We start from the raw sequence: 14,555 nt of genomic DNA, 5'->3' as shown, positions 1-14,555 counted from the left end.
AGGACTCTCTAGCAGAGGATTGCAATAGCTCAAAACCTAGGTACATCAGGTTATATAGGATGAGACTAAATGAAAGGAACTCTAGGATAAGGAAACAAGAGGTTTATCTTATGTGATTGTTGTTCTCAATGTACTATGTTATTTCTCTTCTCTTTTTTTGCCCTTATGGTTAATCTCATGTTGTTACTGTATCTGACTTTGTTACCTGGTATATTGTAAATACATTTATTTGTTTATTTGAAATAGGAAAGGGGAGAGAGGAAAAACAAGATGATTGGGAGGGCAATGGGGACAAAAACATGAGAAGGAGTATCAATGTGTGAGAAGTAATGCACCTACTATCTGGCGAATGTAACTGTATCCCCTCTATGCATTACCCCAACAATAAAAAAATGAATAAATAAATTAAAAAAAGGTGAGCCATGGAGAACGTAAGATGTGCATGGAAGCTCTACTTTCCATTCAACAGTTTTGTAAATCTACAACCACTGTAAGAAAATGCGTATTAATTTGTAAAATTCACTTGAAAGTGAAAACAACAGCTTCTTTTTCTTTTTTTCTTTTTCTTTTTCTAGTCCTGGGGCTTGAACTCAGGGCCTGGTTGCTGCTCCTGAGCTTATTTACTCAAGACTAACACTCGACTGCTTTGCTTCACAGCACCACTTCTGGCTTTCTGGTGGTTAATTGGAGATAAAAGTCTCATGACTTTTCGCCCAGGCTGGCTTTGAATTGTGATCTTCAGATCTCACTATCCTGAGGAGCTAGGATTACAGTCATGATCCCAGCACCCAGCTAGCAATAACTATTTCTAATATAAAGTGATACCAATAATGTATTACCGTAAGCATTTATGCCTACGATGTATATGTGTGTGTGTGTGTGTGTGTGTGTGTGCACATGCACGCACATACCAGTACCAAGACTCAGGGGCCTGAGTGCTGCCCCTTAGCTTTGTTACCTGAGGTTGGTGCTCTGCCACTTAAGCCACAGCTCCACTTCTTTTTGGTTGTGAATTGGAGCTAAGAGTCAAACAGAGATCTCAGTTCTCAGCCTCTTAAGTAGCTAGGATTATAGTTGTGAGCCACCATTACCCAGCTATACCTTTTTGTAGAAATTGTCTCTGAGACCATTCACCAGCATCTACTTACAGCCCAACATATTACAAACAGAAAAGGAGCCTGGCTAGGTAATTAAGGGAAAGGCCGCCTTCCCATACAGGCTCTTCAGCACGGCTTTCAGCAGCGTTGCACTCAGGGTCCTTAACCATCACATCACCATGGCCTTGAGCAGTCTCACATGACCCCTAAGCGTCAATCAGGTCATGGCCTCGACCCTGGACATCTTGCATGGAAGAATGGACTAACTGGACCTCGAGAGGGGTGCATCCAAAGGCTACCAGGTCAAAGGGGCTAACAGTCACAAGAATTGCTGCTGCATGGCGGCTGCATGGAGGCTGATATTGGGAGGCATATAGCTCTGTCTTAGAAACACAATTGATTAACCCCTGTAGGCCACATTCAGATGATGCTCCTTCCATTCTGTCTAGCAAGAGCTCTGTTTATAGCTTCTGCAGTCTTTGTCATTTTACTTAACCATTCTATGCCTGTGGACTCATTCGTTGAGACCATAAAGATAAGTGACTTCATCCAATATCAATATCAATATTATATCTGATGAATGTCTGTAGGTATTTTGTCATTACCTTGTAGTTTTAAAGGTGGTTGGTGGTCAATGCATTTAGGAAAATTGTGCTGTTGTAATACAAGATTTCTGCTGTTGGCTCTGTGTGTGTATGTGTGTGTGTGTGTGTGTGTGTATTGAAATAGCTTCTAAGCCTTGTTCGTGCAAGGCAAGTGCTCTGCCACTGAGCTTCACCTCAGCCCTAATCTTTGTATTTGAATTTGAGAAAGACTGAGTTACATTGGCACACTCTCCAGGCCAGTGATAACATGACGGCCACCTCTGCTTACACAGGTCCTTGCCTTGCGTCTAGTGCCACCAAATCCTGTATCTTTACATGGAGGACTTGGTTTCCTTTCAGCCTCTCTGCCATTCTTTTCTTGTTTTAAAATAATAACAATGGCAATAACAGAAACCAAGGGGATGTAGTCACTCACTGCTAACTCCATTGTGACGCCAAGGTGTCACCAATGGATGGTGGGCTGGAGTAGGATAAGGCCCTGTGGAGAAATTGCCTAAGTTCCCTTCTCAGCAGTGAACTCACCTAGCCAGCATGGTGACTTACACAGGGGCAGCTCTTACATCAGTTCTGATCATCAACTAGTGGTGGGACGTCCAAATCCATGATGATAGGAACATTACTGTTTACACAGGACCCGTGGCAGCATCCCATGATTCCCTGCTCCCACTTTGTTCCTGTGCCAGGCATTTTTGCTCTGTGTATACAACTCCTTTTTTACCCCCAGGGAGTTAGTTTATAGAGAGTTTATAGAGATGCTCTCCTATCTCATTCTAATGGAATCAGACATGTTTTTCCCCTTAATGGATTTGCACCAATCCAAACAAACCTGAGATCATTTTCCTCTTCAGCTTCCTTTATCTATGGAGCACAAAGCTCCCTGTCTGATTTTTGTCATAGATTGGGTTGGTGACATTTCAACTGTCCTTTGACCTGTCTCATTACGTGTACAGAAGTGGCTGAGTTGTACCTTTTATTAGAAATTAAGGAAGAGAGATAAAGATATAAGTCAGAGGGAGGCATACACAAAGCTCTGTGTTCCAACCTAATTTAAAAAAAGAAAGACAAAGGGCTGAGAATGTGGCTTAGTGGGAGAGTGCTTGCCTAGCTGCATGACGCCATGGATTTGATTCCTCAGTACCACATAAGCAGAAAAAGCCGGAAGTAGTGCTGTGGCTGAAGTAGTAGAGTGCTAGCTTTGAGCAAAAGAAGTTCAGGGATAGTGGAAGGAAGGAAGACAGAGAGAGAGAGAGAGAGAGAGAGAGAGAGAGAGAGAGAGAGAGAGAGAGAGAGAGAGAGAGAGAGAGAGAGAGAGAGGAGAGAGAGAGAAGGGGAGAGGGAAAGGGAGGGAGGAAGGGAGGAAGGGAGGGGGAGAGGGAAGTGACCAGAGCACAGGGCACTGAATAGATTATGAATCCAAATCATCTCACCTAAACTCTAACATAGGAAAAAAACCTCTGTCACCATCTACCTATTGCAATCATCTCAAGACCCACTCACACCAAAGTGGTCACTTCCCTTAATTTCCTTCTCTTACCCTCCCTTCCTTCTTTCCTTCCTTCCTTCCTTCCTTCCTTCCTTCCTTCCTTCCTTCCTTCCTTCCTTCCCTCCTGCCCACCTACCTAACCTTTCCTCCCCCTCCTCCTCCTCCTCCTCCAATATATGGGAGCTTATATGGAAATTACTTTGTAATGGGAACAAATAAATCAGATTCTAAAACATTTCAATGCTATTTTTAAAATATGCTCCTGAAAGTCAAAGAGGGTAGAAGTTATGACTAAAGATTTGAAAGGTGATTGCACTGCAATGATATCTGAACCAGTGGCCAGTGAGTACCAGTAGGGAATGTCCAGAGACCAGGCACTAGGACTAAGACTAAGAATGTTTCCACATGTGAGTGGACACTGTGGTAATGGGTCATTGAATGAAGGCTGGCAGAGAGCAAAGGGCTTCAGGATAGGAACTGCTCTAAAGACCCATGAGGAATCAAAGGCCAGAGGGAGGAGAATGGAAAGGCTGCGGGCACTATAAAGCTGGGAAGGAGAGAACTGTGGAAAAGTGAATCTTCTGGATCACTAAGGAAAGTGAACATGATTCTTGATTCATGATGGTGTCACTCCCCAAATTGCCACTCCATAGAGGATGGTGATGCTACCAAACCAGATTCATTTTGTCTGCTGTGTAGCGTGCCAACCACTAAAAACAATGCATTTTACAAAATAGGAAAAGTTTATTTGCCAAGGAGCAAAACTTAGAGATGGGAGACTCAAATCTATCTCCCTGGCAGTAAGCTTTAGGGATATTTGTAGGTTAAAGAAGCAGAGGAAGTTAAGGCATAGAGAAAGTGATTTGAGGAATCAGTCCTCTGTGTGTACATAAGCAATCTTCATGGCTCTTTATCCCAGAAATTTAGAAAAATGACAGTATGATTTGTGCATGGAGTTTTCTACTTCTTGATATTAATAGTGGAACAATCCTACCTATTTAGCAGGCTGAAATATGAGGATTGTGGCGCAAAGCCAGTCCAGGCAGAAAGGTCTGTGAATGCTCATTTCCAACTAACTAATAAAAAAACAAATCAGAAGTGGAGGTGTAGCTCAAGCCTTGAATAGAAAAGTCAAGTAAGTGTGTGAGGTCCTGAGTTTGAGCCCCAGAGCCAATATGCCAGTACACAATCTAATATACGTAACAATATATAGCTCAGCCATGTGGCCTCCTGAAGTAGTAGTTTTGAAAGCAATTAATTAATCAAGAGGAGGGGGCTAGAATCAGCAAAGTAAAATGTACAAAAATGGCTAGGTATACAAAGTAAAAGTCGAAAGATGTCATTGGAAGAAGGGCAACTGCGTTTGTTGACCAGTGGTTATTCACGTTAATTAGGAGCCTTCTCCTGGAGCCTGAGGTTGGTCTTGTTTGGATGGCTACATTCCTATGAATGCCTTTCCCCCTTATTTCTGAAAAAGGTTTCTTAGCTGAGGAAAACAATATTTACAATGATAGGCCTACTTTTAGTAAATACTCAGAAGAGTAGTGTGGGATCTTGAGTAAAGGTTCAGTTTTAGTGACCATTTGGAGGAAAAACAGAGGGGAAAGTAGGAGACATATAATCCTAGCTACTTGGGAGGTTGATATCTGAGGTTCATGGTTTGAAGCTAAACAGGCAAGTCTATTAAACTTTATCTCTAATTAACCAACAAAAAAACCAGAAGTGAAGCTATAGCTCAAGTAATAGAGTGTTAGCCTTGAGCACAAAAGCTCAGGGACAGTGCCTAGATTTGGGAGCTCCAGTCCAAGATTAAGTGGCTCCCAGGCTTTGGGCCTCTGGTGAAAAATTCATCATGGTTGTCAGTATGTCATGGTGGCAGTGTATGGTAAAGTGCTCCCCTGACCTTGTGAGCTAAGAAACAAAAGGTGCAAGCTGAGATCCCACAATCCCTTTCAAAGGCATGACTCCAAAGACATAATGACATTCTAAAGGTCCTCAGTGCCAGTAGCAGAGCCCTGGGGATCAAGGCTTGAAGGAAAGAATCTTTAGGGACATTGAAAACACAAGCTACACAGAGTCATTCATGTTCACAAGAAACAGGCCCAGAGAGGACTTGATGGTGGCCAGAGAGTGACATGATCAAGAAGTCCAGCCCTTCCTGGGATCACTTGCTGAAGGTTCACTAAACAAGCCATCTAACTCTCAGAGCCAGCTTCTCCATGCTACCTGATTTGGGAGGGGCTTAGGACAATCAAATGATAATTTGTTTGACACTGGTATACAACACACATTATTATTCCCTGGTTGTAGAGCACTTGCCTAGCATGTTCAACCCATTCCTAAATGCAGGGAAGCTGGGAAACCTTAAAAAAAGAAACTTCTGTTAGGCACTAGTGGTACTTATAATCCTAGGTACTCAGGAGGTTAAGATCTGAGCTTAAAGCCAGCTCAGGCTAGAAAATCAGTAATACTCATCTCAGATTCACTACCAAAAAGCCAGTAGTAGGGATGTGGCTTAAGCAGCAGAGCACCAGTCTTGAATGAAAAAGCAAAGGGATGGTGCCCAGGTCCTGAGTTCAAGTCCCAGTACTGACACAAAAATAAAACAAAATGACAGAGGCTGGGAGTTTGGCCTAGTGGTAGAGTGTTTGCCTAGCATGCACAAAGACCCAGGTTCGATTCCTCGGTACCACATACATAGAAAAAAGCCGGAAGTGGTGCTGAGGCTCAAGTGGTAGAGCTCTAGCCTTGAGAAAGTCCAAGGACAGTGCTCAACAACATAAGAACAACTCCTCCTCCTCCTCTTCCTCCTCCTTCTGTTGGCACTATTACTTCATTTAGCCAATAATCCACTCTAGGCTGACCACACTGCTCATCTAGCCCCACCTGAAAGAAGCTGGAGGCATGTGGCATGTAAGACCCAGGCAATGTAACTTCTTTCTTTCTTCTCTCTCTCTCTCTCTCTCTCTCTCTCTCTCTCTCTCTCTCTCTCTCTCTCTCTCTCTCTCTCTCTCTCTCTCTTCCTTCCAGCTCTCCACCTCCTCCTCCTCCTCCTCCTCCTCCTCCTCCTCCTCCTCCTCCTCCTCCTCCTCTTCTTCTTCTTCTTCTTCTTCTTCTTCTTCTTCTTCTTCTTCTTCCTCTTCCTCTTCCTCTTCCTCTTCCTCTTCTTCCTGGCTCCTTTTCCTTCTTTCTGCTTCTAACCAGTCCTGAGGATTAAACTCAGGGCCTGGGTTCTATCCCTGAGCTTCTTTTGCTCATTGCTGGTGCTCTACCACTTGAGTCACAGTTCCACTTCTGATTAGCTGTTTTTATTGAGATAAGAGTCTTTGGCCTTTCCTGCCCGGGCTGACTTGGAATTGCAATCCCTAGATCTCAGCCTCCTGATAGTTAAGATTGCTGGAATAACCCACCAGTACTTGCCTGCAGCTCCTTCTCTATGATGCTGCTTCATAGAGTACAGGCCAGAAAAGAGGAAGCGGGCAGAGTTGCTGGGGAAGGAGGCACAACTACCTCTGCTCACTCAGCCAGCAACCCAGTCTCATGGATTTTGTTGGGTCACCCTGAGGGCCATCTAGTTATGCTAAACAAGATTGACAGTATTGGGTGGGGGGGGTGCGACAGTCCAGGGAGCATAGGGCACAAAAGGCTAAATGGCACCATTTCCGTGAGCTTTTTTTGTCTTCTCTAAACAGGAAACAGTGGCTGAGTGCTGAATTCCTATAAATGATTCAAGGTAATGCAATAAACAGGAATACATCTGAAGTTGTACTATCCAGCTGGAGCTGGACAAAAAGTCAAACACCATTGTTTATTAGTGTACTCAAGTCACAACCCTCTTTTGCTGAAAGGAAAGTGAATTTCGATCAATGGTTCAGACTTCCTCAAACGTCAGAAAACTGTGACTCCCCCATTAGCACACACAGGCACGCCCCACTGAGAGAACATTTCAGGGACCCAGAAATTCTTATTTCCCCAGGTTTCAGGTCTCTGGGTGAGGCTGTGTTCCCAGAAGTGGCTGCCTTACCTTCTTTCCCTTGGTCTCGTCTGTTCTGTTACTTCTCTGGACTCTGGAGTATGCAACTAGTCAGAAGTGGAACGGGGACTTGATGCCAGGACCCTTCCTAGAACATTGTGAAACAAATCTTCCTGCTAAGGACATCAGTGGATACTAAGTTAAATACAGCTACTGTCTATCTGAAGGACAGCTTGATTGTCAACCCTCCATAAACATGATATAAAAAGTCTTCTTCAGTTTAATGTCACTATCACGTTATGATGATTTGATTGCTTGTTAAAATCCGATCCTAGCCAAAATCTCTCTGTAACCAACCCCCTCAGACACAAGTAGATTAGATCTTTTGTCTGTGGTCTATTCTGCAGTTCTGGGGCTTTCTCCGTAGCCCCTTGTGGGAGGATGAGTCTTGTATTCAATAGAGCTTTTGTTGACTCTAATAACTGCTTTATTTCACTGTTTCATTCTGGCATCTTAGACAAGAAAATTTTATCCTGGTCAGACAGCTTCTATGACTGACTATATAGTTAAACTACATTACGGATTCTCATTTTACCCAGAGATAAGGAATATTCAACTAGATCGGTGTAGTCTTTGAAAAACTTCATTTGTTGGATTCTTGCTACATGCTGGACAGTGTGTGAAAGAGCTGAGTTAAATCCATTCCTTTCGCTCAAGTAACCAACTGCTGAGGGGAAAGAAATGTATACTAAAAGCAGGTGACAGGAAAATCTTCTGATAAAGGGACAGATAGTAAGTCTGCCAGGCTTTACAATCTGTCACAGCCATATCCCTGACATCCACATGGTTTGGATCTCAAGTATCCTCTTAAGGCCTACATACTGACGTGGGCTGCAGCATAGCCTGTATTGCTACTTGGCGATGGTGGAACATAGTGGGAGGAAGTTAGATCATTGGAGGAGGGCATGCCATTCTAGGGGACATGGACATCGCTGTCTTTCCTTTTTCTCTTTGAGTTCTGGCCACTATGAGGTGAGCCACCTCCTTTGCCAGGAAGTCCCATTGTGATGTATAGCACTGCCAGACACAAAAGCAATGTGGCCAAGTGGCTGTGGACTGAAACCTCTGAAACTGTGAGCACAAGTAAACTTTTCTTCCTTATGAGATGTTACCCCAGGCGTTTTGTTTCAGTGCTAGAAATCTAACACATCATTCTAACATCAAAGCAGCCTTTGCATATAAACAAATGAATATGGGTACATTCTGGTAAAACTCTATAAAATTAGATGGCAGGGCCGGGAGTTTGGCCTAGTGGTTAAAGTGCTTGCCTAGCATGCATGAAGACCCGGGTTCGATTCCTCGGTACCACATGAATAGAAAAAATCTGGAAGTGGTGCTGAGGCTCAAGTGGTAGAGCTCTAGCCTTGAGAAAGTCCAAGGACAGGGTTCAGATCCTGAGCTCAAGCCCAGGGCAAAAAAAAATTAGATGGCAAGTTGAACTTGGTCAATAGCCATAATATGTCAGTTCTTCTGCTAGAATATAGGTGGGCAGGACAGAAGTGAACACCTGGTGCTGAGTGGGCCATGGGAACGGCAGGACACTTTTATTGAGGTGAGTGGGGCTAGGATGAACAGGATATATGTGGAAGAGGCATTGAGTGGAACAGATTTATGATTTGCCAAGTTCATTGGGGCAAGGGAGGGACAGTATTACTGGACAGAAAGGCCCGTGTCAGAGCAAAGACCCTCAAGGATAGCACCCTGTTGAGTTTTAGGCATTAGTCAGTGTGATGGAGGGAATTGGAAAAACCGAACAGGCTAGAGAGGGAGGTAAGGGCTAGCTCAGGGAGGCCCCTGAGCCATTCTGAGGACTTAGGCTCCTTTCCTCATGATGTGGAGGTGGGATTTAGCAGGACTGAGCATAAATGAGCCACCATGTACAGGTCTACATGAATGACTTCATATTTATTCTCACCAATACTATGAGGTTTGGGTTATTAGTTCCATCTGATAATGACTACATTTCCAAAGATCACCGCCTACCCTGAAGGACAGGGTCAGGTTGCAAACTCAAGTCCACTCTGGGCCAGATAACTACTCTTTCCATTGTTGCTGCTACCTCTGACCAGGCACAGTCCCAGCCTTGATCCATGGCCACTGCTAAGGCTGGCTCTCTTCTGCCAGCAGGGACAACTTAGAGAATGACAGAGTTTTTCAGGGTTCAACAGGGAAGTTGAACCCTGGATGATACAGAGAGATCTCCAGGAGGTAGGAAGCTCACTCCTTACTGTTAGGTAGAGGTAACCAGCCCGTCTGGGCTCTGTACTTTCTTACATAATTGCTTCTGGGTCAAGGGAAAGCTCAGCTCTTGGAGGAGAAGGGAGTACCTTTGCGGTAACGTTCATCTGCTTTATTCTTCCTTTACTCAGAGAAAGGGCAGTGCCGACTCTATGCCTGGGTCGCAAATGCAAAACATTCCAGAGATTCTTACCGAGGAGTCAAGCCTGGCTTCTGGTCTCCCTATTTTCCTTTACTGGGTTGTTTTGTTGCAGAACACTGATTCTTTAATTCTACTCTTTGATAATCTGTGTAAACAACAAGAACAAGTCTCATTTCTCTATTACATCTATCAGGTATTTGGTAAATTTTCAATAAAACTATCAAGAGCTGGGCACAATGGCTCACATTCATCGACCTAGCTATTTTGAAGGTGAGAATAAGGAGAACTGAGGTATGAGGCCATCATAAGTGTTTTAGATATCATATCAACCAATAAAAATCTAGGCATGGTAGTAGTGCAATCCTGTCATCCCAGTTACATAAGAAAAGTAACAGAAGGATGTTGGTCCAGTCTGGTCTGGGCATAAAAATAAAACCCTATATGAAAAACAACTAAAACAGGGCCAGGAGTTTGGCCTAGTGGTTAAAGTGCTTGCCTAGCATGCATGAAGACCTGGGTTTGATTCCTCAGTACCACATACATAGAAAAAAGCTGGAAGTGGTGCTGAGGCTCAAGTGGTAGAGCTCTAGCCTTGAGAAAGTCCAAGGACAGTGCTCAGGCCCTGAGCTCAAGCCCAGGACTGGCAAAAAAAAAAAAAAAAAGAAAAGAAAAGAAAAAGAACTAAAACAAAAAAGGCTGGGGGTCGGGGGAGAAACTTTATCTGCCTGCAAGGTAGGGAAGCTCAAGGTCCTAAGCTCAAACCCCTCATATATATTTGCCAGTCCTGGGCTTGAGCTCAGGGCCTGAGCACTGTCCTTTGTCTTTCTCAAGGCTAGAACTCTACCACTAGAGCCTCAGCACCACTTCCGGCTTTTTTCTATGTATGTGCTACAGAGGAATCAAACCCAGGTCTTTGTGCATGCTAGGCAAGCGCTCTACCACTAGGCCAAATTCCCAGCCTCTAATATATTTTTTAATGCAGTCTCAGGCCTCTCCCCAGACCTTATGATAGTAAGATCCCTAAGTGATTCTTCTTTTTTTTTTTTTCTAAGTGATTCTTGATAGCATTAACATTTCACAAACACTGGGGACATACTTTAGCAATTGTAACCAGAAACTTGCCTATTGACATCAACCTTGTGCCTTAGACAACTTCAAAAGTGATCCAATATTCTGAATCGAGCTACATTCTGAGTTCAGAGAACGTTTTAGCACCCAATGAGCTCTTCTGCATCAACCATCCTCTGGAGTGTATCTGTAACCTCCCCACTTTGACCAGCAGCTGTAGTTACACTGGTAGCCAGCCATACTGGAGAAGTGACAGTTGGGTTGGTCAGTAATAAGGAAGTGAGAGTGGACACATATGAGAGTGAAAGCCAGATGCCTGCCTCTGCCATTCCTGTCATTGAGGTATGCACGTCCTGCACCTTTCCTTCATTCCTTTGCCCAGCCTTTCAAGGATGGAAGTAAGATGAAGAGGCATTCCCCAAGTCCACCCAGCCAGTCAAGTGAGATAGGGATAGAGGCACATAAACTTACAAGATCCTTTTAATTTGCTGCCACCTCTGCAAAGAGCAGAAACTCCGGTGTTCAGGTCCTTGCCTAGACCTGGTAGGGGCTTTCTTCGAGGCTACTGCTGAGTGGGAAGAAGGAAGGCCGGCCAAACAAACTTGCTTTCAGTCTCAGGCCTATAATTTATTGGTGGTGGGCTTTATGTGAGACTTTCACTTGCTGAACTCATTCCTTATCACAGGATTCATATCTGAGCACTAGAAAAAGACTGTGAACCAGAGATGTAGACACTCAGAAGTTTGTCATTAGCATTTCCCAGAGAGTTCTTTCTGGGCTGGCAGTGGAGCTGAGAGGTAGAGGATTCTCAAAGTGTGGGAGGCCAGGGACTCTTGCCTTGCACTATCAGAGACAAAGGGAGTGAGAGAACTGTTCTTAATCTTTTCCCAAGGATTCTTCTCCACCTGGCTGCCTTGCTTCAAAGCATTCCCTGCTCCCCAGGGGAGAATAAGCAAATTCTTTAGAAGCTTCGCTCATTCCATTTCCACCCACATTTCTAGCCTTTCATGTAATCCCTTTTTTGCTTTATTTATTTTCCAAATAAGATGTTGTTTTTTGCCCTAGTCAGCGTAGGCTATGATCCTCCTATTCTGGGGAAGCTTAGGTAACAAGTGTATACCACCATAGCCCATTTGTTAATGGTTAAGATGAGGTCTCCTGAAATTTTAACTGAGCTGGTAACACATTGTAATGCTTCTACTTTTTGTCTCTCGAGTAGTTGAGATGACAGGAGTGAGCTACCTGTCCTGGCTTCGTTTTATTTTCTTTTATTTCCCATACTGATAATAGAACTCAGGGCCTTGCCCATGCTAGGCAAGTGTTCTACCTGAGCTACATCCCTCACTCCCCTATGTTAGTTTTGACTGAAGGAATGCTAAGAAATATGAGTTTTCTTCTTTCTAACTTACACAGATATTTCTTTTCCAACCAAAAAGACCCCCAGACAAAGCATAAAATAAATATTACAACTGGTACAAGTTACTTTTGCTTAAGTTTAACTAATTATAAGTCCTCTTGTGATTTTGCAACACAAATGACTTCCTCTACTAATTGTGAGCTATTCTTTAGTTATGGGAATATAAACTGATAAGACTTCAAATAGTTAGTTCTGGTTAACAGTTCACATAAGTTGTAGCTTTTACTAACTTTTACAGTTACTTTTGCCATTTCCCTGGGGAGAGGGTGGAAAGGGGATTCTGAAGATAACTCAGGGCCTTGCACTTGCCATGGAGGCACTCTGCCAACTTTTGAGCCACATGCCCAACCCACTTCTGTCATTCTCTAATAGCATTTAAAAAATCCCCAGTATTGTTCTCTTCAATGACTTAACAGGAACATTGGAGGAAATATTAAACACAGTCTCACTAGACTGTGGAAACTAGAGTGAGTTCAAAGTGATCAAGTTACTCCTCAAATAAATCGATTGCTTGGAGTGAGTTATGATTTGATTCGCCCAAGTGTACTGCTCAGTCTGCTTCCCATGTTCTGACTCATCTCATTTATAGGTTCCAATAAATTATTTACTAAATTATATTGTCTCATTAAGAAAAAACACTCAACAGGTGGTATATGTTTTTAATTAATTATTAACTCTTCGTTAGGATGATTTAATCATCCAACATTTCATAAATGTATGCTGAATGGAAGAATGTAGTCTATTTTTAATATAAATACTTCAACTTTTTCTAAAGCCAAGAGCTTGAAGTTCACACCTGCAATCCTAGTTACTGAGGAGGCTGAGATGTGAGGATCAGAGTTGGAAGCCAGCCCGTGCAGGAATGTATATGAGACTTTTATCTGCAATTGACTACCAAAAAGTTCAAGGACAGTACCTAGGCTCTGAGTTCAAGCCCCAGGAATGGCACCAGAAAAGAAAAAACAAAGAGAAGAAAGTTTTACAGCTTTATTTGTGCATATTCTTCTACTCAGCTCTAATATGATAGATAATGATGATAAGTTTAACAAAAGAATACAGAGCAGACATAAAACAAATAGAAGCACATGTTATTCTCACTTTAAGCCACCAGAACATTTTTAAAAATTAAATGTCTTAATTGCACGAATTACTGGGGTTCTATGTGATATTTCTACACCTGCACACAGGATTCACTGAGCCATGCCCTGGTGTTTAACTCCTCTCTGCTTGAGCTCCCCAGGATATCCTGAGGATCCCAGTTATGCCCACAAGTAATATTTCTTATTTATCTACAAGGATGGGAATGTTTTCAAGTCAGGTCCAAAGCTAGTTATCTGAGTTTTGATTAGCGCCATAAATTGAAAATTAGTTCCTTTGAACTGCCTGGTCATTTCTGGTTCTATGCCATATCACCCTCACATATGACTCTATCAGTCTTATTAATACAACCATGTCAACAATATTTCCAATTGTGTTCTTTTACAAAGAACAGATTCTTAATGAGCCCATTCAAAAAACTAGTGCTGTGAAAACAAGGATACTTACTATAAGGTGAGATTTTGAATTCCAGAAAAATACAGAGGCTCAAATTCCATTTATCAAAATAGAATTGACCTTGGTCTGGGATGTAGTTCAGTGGCAAAGTACTTGTCTAACAAGTGTAATTTCCTGGGTTCAATCATCAATACCAGAAAAAAAAAAGATAACAGAAAAAGGTATAATTTACTAGATTGCTGTGATATATAGTTAGTTCGAGGAAAACCTCAAAAAATGAAGCATTAAGGAATTAATATTTCAAACAAAGTAATAGACTGTAATCATCCTTCATTAGGTCATTTACTCCAATAAAATCAATTCTTGTTCAGGTTCTTATGCAATCCGGGGGAAAACAAAACAAAAACAAAAACAAAACAAAACAAAAAAATAAACTATTCTTCCCTCATCAATAACAAAACCACATCCTCAACTCTCATAACCTTCCTTATAAAGAACCCATCTTACTTTCCTGGTATACTTCACATGCAGTTGTTTCCTTATTATTTGTAGTAGTTTCAGTTACATGCATGAGATAAAACATGTAACTCATTTCTATTAAAACCAAGGAAGTAGTTAATTATCATTATTATTTTTTTAGAAGAAATATTTTCAGGCGCTGGGAGTTTAGCCTAGTGGTAGAGTGCTTGTCTACCATGCATGAAGACCCAGGTTCAATTCTTTGGTACCACATACATAGAAAAAAGCCGGAAGTGGTGCTGAGGCTCAAGTGGTAGAACTCGAGCCTTGAGAAAGTCCAAGGACAGTGCTCAGGCCATGAGCTCAAGCCTAGGACTGGCAAAAATAATAATTTTTTTTTTTCATAGTAGGTTTTCAGTTTGGTACAAGACATTGATACTAATGCTTTCAAATATCTTTACTTCTTTTGTAAATAAAATAATTTTAAACTTTTATGTGTAGGTCAAGGTGTGGGTTAGG

At 42.4% G+C, this 14,555-nt stretch overlaps 1 protein-coding gene across 1 annotated transcript in view; it reads right to left on the bottom strand.

Moving 5' to 3' along the window:
* Nucleotides 1–7,230, bottom strand: part of Plat (plasminogen activator, tissue type) — a 42,883-nt gene extending 35,653 nt beyond the window's left edge. The window contains exon 1 of the mRNA XM_090353867.1: nt 7,210–7,230. The gene's annotated coding sequence lies outside the window, so the exon portion shown is untranslated. The remainder of the gene's footprint in view (nt 1–7,209) is intronic.
* Nucleotides 7,231–14,555: the final 7,325 nt, after the last annotated feature.

The sequence above is a fragment of the Megascapheus bottae genome, chromosome 20 (genome assembly GCF_031878675.1).
Source record: "Megascapheus bottae isolate mThoBot1 chromosome 20, mThoBot2.hap1, whole genome shotgun sequence".
NCBI classification, from domain to species: domain Eukaryota; kingdom Metazoa; phylum Chordata; class Mammalia; order Rodentia; family Geomyidae; genus Megascapheus; species Megascapheus bottae.
The sequence above is the reverse complement of the archived record's forward strand: the minus strand, read 5'-3'. Positions and strand labels throughout refer to the sequence as shown.